Genomic DNA, 7173 nt, shown 5'->3' with positions numbered 1-7173 from the left:
CAATCTCCTTCGTCGGCTCCCCCCTCCCCCAGATCCACAGCAGAGCCCTCTCCGGGGCCGCTGTGCTCACCCCGACCGTGTGCCCGCTCTTCGGCGTCAAGCCTACCTCCACTGTCGTTCCCAACACATAGCGGCCCGCGCCTCGCCATCTTCGTTTGCTCGCCAACCACCCTCGAGCATATCGATGCAGTAACCCTCGCCTCTCTTGTGGTCCGGCCGGGTTTGCATTAAGAAGCCTATTAGTTACTGCTCTCCATCGTGGTGAGGCGTATTTCCTTGCAATCCCTCTTCCAATTTCGTTCCGTGTGTTCTCAAATTGGCTATATAATAACAAGAGCGTATATATGTTCATTATCTACCTTCCTTACTACATATAAGCTGTATTTGTTCCAATAAGTTACTGCCTATTTACAGATCATGGGCGCCTGAGTCACACAAACTTAACAAATTAGCCATACATTTTCTAAATTATTGCATGGCATGTTTAGAAAGCTTGAAACCAAGTTGTTAGTTTTATGCTTATCCTCCTTTCCTGAGTTTCGCATGTGTTCTCTATAGATGTCAAGTAGCAGTAGCAGCACTCATGCTTCAGTCCATGTATCTTCATCTGATTCAGACAACCCTAGGTCTTCAGCAGATTGTGAGGGATCAAGTAGTCTTGAATGGGATAGAGTTGCAGCAATTACCGTTCCGGTCAGGACACGGAGGAACGCTCCAAGGAAGCCCACACACCAGCCTAAAGGTGTATATGAAGTAACTGAGATTGATTTAAAGTCTTGGGCTCCAACTAAACCAGATAAAACATGCATGAGGTTCAGGAGTGTGTGTGGATTTGTTGGTAGGGAAAGGCTCAACATTAATCTACCGGGGTTTCGGAAGGCTGACACAGAAACACGGCGAAGGATAGTTCGGGAGATCATGGATCACTTCAACGTTCCAGAGCAGTGGAGAATGCAGGTGGAACACGCTGCACTGAAGAAGGCTAGGGATGCTTGGAGAAACTGGAAGCACGTGTTGTACAAGAAGTACTTGAGTGAAGGGAAGGACCCAATCCCCGCATACCCCCAAATTACAAAGGCAGACTAGGCAGAATTCAAAAGGGTCAGGGCAACTAAAGAGTTTGCTGAGAAGAGTTTCAAGCAATCGTAACTTCAGAAGAAGAACATACACCCCCACCGTATGGGTGTGGCTAGATACTACGGCATGAAACTGATGTGGGAACAGGAGGGCAAAGAGGCAGTAGCGGCGGGTGGAAATCTGGCCTTTAGTGAAATCAAGGGCAAACGCGTCAAAGACTACTTGCGGGCACGTGCAAAGAGGCGTGATGACAAAACTTATTACTTTGAAAATGCACGTGACGCCAAACTGTATGAAGTGATGTTAGAGGTTTCCAAGATCCCTGGAAGGTTCTACAGGAACTCGGGGCCATGTGACATTCTGTCCATTGCTCTGGAAACAAAAGATCCCCCTGGCCGTGCAAGGGGTATAGGTGTTAATGTCCCGCACAAGAGGGCTTTCACACTCAGCAAAGAAGAGAGGCTCAGCATGAAAAAAGCAAGGAGTGAAATGAAGCAGAATGCATTGTATGAAAGGTTGAGGAAGGAGATTTATCCGGTTGTTCGAAAGGATGTTGAGGATTCAATGATGATGCAGAAGACTAACAATGACAGATAGCCAGTAGATGGGAGGGGAGGCGGGCATGGAGGATGCTGCTTATTGCGCGACAACACTGCACAAGAGTAGATGTGCATCAACTGACCCCAGCGACACTGAGACTGCAGCTGTTCGTGATGATGCTATATCTGATCTATCTGGAATGAAAGACAGACTGAAGGGAGTGCTTACACATTATGAAGGTACATTAAAATGTGCAACAGCCTGGGTTTGCCCACCCTTCTTGGAAGATGGCCTCTTCTTGGACAATGTGCCATTGAAGCCGGGCTGTGTGAAGTGCTACGTGACTGAAGTAAAGCCTGGATTCAATGAATTTTCCTTGAAGAATGTCCTAGGAGATTTCAATGAGCAAAGGACCTTGGGAGAAACACTGTTACATCACATCAAGTGGCCACGAAAGGAAATAGAGTTCATCGATGAGATCCCTGAAGCCCCGTCAAGAGCAACCACTGTCGCCCCTCAACCGGTGATGCTCTCCTTGCCACAACAGCTCTCACGGGTTGATGCATCAACATGTGATCAGCCGGCCCGAGTTTGTGGCGTACAGGCCATGTCATCCTTCGCCCCAAAGCATCCAGTGGCAAGGCCTACAACTGCTGAAGACGCACCACCGGTTCAGATGCCGGCCGCTGAAGCAGCGGGGGGAGACCCAGCTACAGCACATGCTTAGCAGACCAACCTGGTGGAATAGACTGCTGAGCAGTCTGATGCTTCGGAACCGCCTGCTAAGCAGTCTGTAGGTCCAAAACTGACTGCTCATTAGTCTGTCGATCCGTAGTCGCGTGATCAGCATACCAATGCGTCAGCACTTCCTGCTCAGCAAACCAACGTGTTGGAACGGCCTCCTTAGCACACCGACAAGTTGGCACCACATGCGCAGAAACCCTACATAGCTTCAACGCAGGTTCATCGGCCCGATGCCTCTGCTCCTATAGCCCAGCAGTCTGTCACAGCAGCACCGCCAGCTCAACGGTCCGGCATAGATAAACTGTCTGCTAAGCAGTCCGTCCAAGCTTCACCGTCTGCTCGGTAGTCTACCTTCCAGGCAACCAAACATTTTGCCAGAAATGCTTCAAGTACCAAGAAGGAAGTGGCCAAAAAGGCTACACCCACGACCACGGGGAAGCGTGGCAGGAGAGTGAAGAGGAAAGAGAGCGATTGCCTCTTACTTAAATCAATCATCGCCTAGAACCAAATTAATAGCAGCTTGTTCGAATCAGGGAGTAATGTTATTTCTAACGCCATGGATGATGAAGAAGTACATTTGTTGCTTGCTAAAACTAAAGCAGACGTACTTGAAGCACGCAATTACGTCCATGGCCAGCCATTTCTTGTTGGTGAATACTTTGATGAGTGCAGCTCCAGTTGCCGCGAGTTACATGAATATTGCATGGATCAAATGTCAGCAGGTCATCATGCTTTGCTAGTCCACTATAATAGAGATCATTTCTGACACGATGCTGATTCCATCAATGTGAGTTTCGAGGACTTACATCTCTTCTTCAACTTCAACGTGCTCAATGCCACTCTTGTTAGATGCCTGATTTTGTAAGTACTTAACAAACTCTGATCAACTTCTCCATACAAGGTTGTAAATGATAAAGAGCTAACTGCATTTTATTCCTCTCAGGGGATTGAACGCGCGGAGAAGAAAAAGGGAGGGTTTATATTTCATAGATCCTGAATTAGCAAATGGCACAACAATACATGCTAAGGACCTACAGGACTGGGTCATTAACACGGTCGTCCATCTTTTCTAAAACACGTCCCATGCAGAATCATTTCTCTGGCCATATCATGAACGGTAAGTCAAGTAACAACCACGCATACACTTATTGTCTTTCATATTTCGACATAATTCGTAAGTTGATGGCTTTCTTAATATGTAGCGATCACTGGATATTGGTATTCATTGTTCCGAACAAGAACACAGTTTACGACATCGATTCTCTTAGAGAGTTAACAAACGCTCAGGATCTGACGCATCTTCAGCAATTCATGGATAGGTATTGAATTCTATGATGTTGAAATTAATTTGCATTCATATTTGGTTCATTAATTGATGTTGTCAAAATTCATCATCATTTGCAGTGTGCTCGTATTGTGGAGAACTACACCAGGGAACCTGTTCAAGAGGGAACTACCTCTGCAGCACAAGATTGTTTCTCTGGTAACACACTGAAATTCGTTATTTTCGGAAAATTTATCCAACAGTCTGCAAATACATTTCCTTATGCTAGTCAAATGTTCAAGCTTCTAAATAAACCTCTTTCTATTTTTTTTCCAAAGAAAAAATAATACATTTAACACCGGTTAGGTTGTTCCTAACAGGACAAATACATGACTAATTTTGTACAAAAAAATTCAGTGTCCTCAGCAAGAAGCAGGGACCAACCTTTGTGGATACTATGTTTGCAAACACATGATCTCCATCTGCAAATCTGCTGATAGTTGTGACGATCCTCGCAAATTAGTACCAGTAAGTCTATCTTAATTAATATCTTCTACTCCACTCATATGGCACATTCTGATCTTAAAAATACTGCAGCTCATCTTAAAACCGAGGACCCCTAAACCGCTCCCGATTGGTGAATTGCTGATGGTTCGGAGATTTATCAGCGACTTCTTCCTGGATCACTACATCAATCCCACTGGTGATAACGAAGATTTAAGCATGTCTTCTCCTGAAACATTGAGTAAGAGTTAGCCGCTAAACAAATAACACATGGATCCATTGTTTTCCATCTGATGAGGTCGTCGTATTTCACACACTATGATTAATTATGTAAGTCATATTTGTGTGGACAAATCATTGGAATTTAGCTACCGTATGTTCAATTGCAATTGTTGCGAAATCTGACGAATGTTCTTCCTATGGACACTATTTGTTCAATTGAATATTGTGGCGAATTTGCTTTTTGCGTGCTGATTCAAAATGGGATATTTTTGTTTTAACCTGCCAATTGCTCCGCACACGGTTCAACTAAATGAGTGTGTGCGATCCACATCGGAAAGCATAAGTCAATCGTAGCGGAACCGTCGGTGATATACAGCAGATCGCAAACGATTTGCAGCGCTACTACGTGTGTGTAGGGTCTCCGGAACCATTTGTGATATCGCGTTATCACACACGAGAACTGGGAGTAAGCCGTGCCTAATGCAAAATACAATCCCAGTCGTAATTTTTTTAGGAAATGTGTGGGATCCCAAATGAAAAGCACATGTCACTCTTGCGACAACCGTCGGTGATACCCAACAAATCACAAACGGTCTGCAGCACTTGTATGTGTGCGAAGGGTCTCCTGAACCGTTTGTGATAGAACATTATCGTAGATGGTAATTGTTGGCAAACGTGTGTGATGGAGTCTAGCATGGCAGACGGGTTACGCAGAAAACACGTGTGCGATGGGGCACAAATCGCACACAGTTCATATGTTGGCCCGTGTGCCTTACATACTATTTCCCAAATGGTTCATTATGACAAACCGTATGGTTTCACTGTGTCATTAGAAACGCTTAATCACCGATACCACACATGCGGAAGAATTTAGTGTGTGCTGCATCACACACGATTACATTTTGGAAGGCCTCTGGATCACTGCTCCATATCCCCGACGGTTTCTGGGTCATGTGGGAAGGACACCCTATCGCACACACTCACTTGGCGACGGTCCCAAATGTCGTCGCAGAAAGGGGTTAAAAACCGTTTGTATAGCACCGACGCGCACCAGTGCATAGAGATCACACGGTCCAAAGACAACAAAGGAAAGATACAAAGGTAGCTAGTTCATCTCCGTGAGGAGGTCTTGAGGGGTCTTCCCATGAAGGGGTCTTGAATCCACTTGGGGAATCTTCTCCGTAGAGGTCGTGAACTTCGATGGAGAAGGTATCAAGTGGATGAGCAAAGCTCTATCTCTAAAATGAGCTATCACATTGCTAACACTAGCTAGGAGGAGGTGGGAGAGTATATATAGTCTAGGGCCACGAAGGGGTAAGTGGGAGAGAGTTTACATGGGCTCTCGGCTCGCAGCTGCGTAGGGGCGTCGGATGTCCGGGCTGGGGAGCGGATGTCCGACGGCTCGTGAGGAGCCGGATGTCTGGGCCTCTGGCCAGATGTTCGGGCTAGACTTGCTTGTTCCTGTGCTCTCTAGAGAGGCCGGGCCGGATGTCCGGGTGAAGGGGGCGGATGTCCGGGGCTTTGGGAGGAGCCAGATGTCCGGTGTGATGGCCAGATGTCCGGGCTGCACTGGTCCTTTCCGGTGCTCTCTGGATAGCCAATGCTGGATTTCCGGGGCAGGGGGTCGAATGTCCGGCCGGGGCCAGATGTCCGGCTGATGTAGCAGTTGGCTCTTCTTCCTTCGCTCCCGCGCACACTTGGCCTTGGTCCTTGGGCTCTCCATGATTTCCTCGGTTTTACCTGAGTATGCACAAGGTCCGCGCTTGAGGTAGCATCCATGTCTTACATGCGGAAAGGGAAGATTCGGAAAGGAGCGAGTTCACCTTAGGTCCAATGGCGTATACTCGAGGTCTCATCGTATGGACACTTGGGGCTTGGGGAATAGTCGTAGTGCACATGGGGATAATCATAGGATGCTCCGCATCTTACTTTGGGTGGCCCATGGCAAATAACAGGAAGATTCCAGAAGGCTTGGCATGTAAGACAAGAAGCTGGAATCGTGGATGACTCAACCTCCCTATACGTTGCCAACTAGGATCCATGTACCCTAGGCCCCCCGGTGTGCTACATAAACCGGGTATCGGGCACGTAGATAGGAACATTGACAATCCCATGGTACTTTGTATTTTGTATACACCCCAAAACATTAAAGCAAAGAGCAGTACATGTGGTATTATCTCCTCTGTGAGAGCCCGAACCTGGGTAAAAAAACCTTGTCCTTGTTACAGTCGTGCCAAGTCACCTAGCTAGGATAACCTACGAGGGATCTGACAGATTTAGCTCTGATAAGGGGGGTTATGATGTGGAGCATCCTAGGGTCATTACATTAGCTTTGACTCCATCGCCAACGAACATGTGCATCACATGTACCAAGGTGGATTTTATCCTTTATGTATGTGTGCTTGGTTCTCCCATGGATGGTATACTACTTGACCTTCGTTTCCTTTGCACCCAGGTTTGAGCCGAATGACGAACATGCAATGGAAAAGGTCATGCACAAGCGAGCGCTTACACCATCCGTGAGGGAAGCATGGAACCGGATAAGGAACCTTGAAGGCGAAGGCGGGTTTCAGGAAGCATCAACGGGTGTTCGAGCGAAGACCAACAAGGGAAGCGCTCTCTAGACACCCCATGGCCAAGGCCCTCACTGTATCGAGCTCTTTAGGTACCCCGTGCCCACAGGGTCCATAAGCTCGTTCCCCCACCCCACAACCTCGTTGCCCCGCAGGCTTGCATGTGTGTAAAGGATGGGAAATGTCCCTTGCATCCTTCACTGACCCCTCTCTTCCCCAACACCTATATATATTTCGTACCTCTATTTT

The sequence above is a fragment of the Triticum dicoccoides genome, chromosome 4A (genome assembly GCF_002162155.2).
Source record: "Triticum dicoccoides isolate Atlit2015 ecotype Zavitan chromosome 4A, WEW_v2.0, whole genome shotgun sequence".
In the NCBI taxonomy this organism is placed as follows: Eukaryota; Viridiplantae; Streptophyta; class Magnoliopsida; order Poales; family Poaceae; genus Triticum; species Triticum dicoccoides.
Note: the sequence above shows the minus strand (reverse complement) of the source record.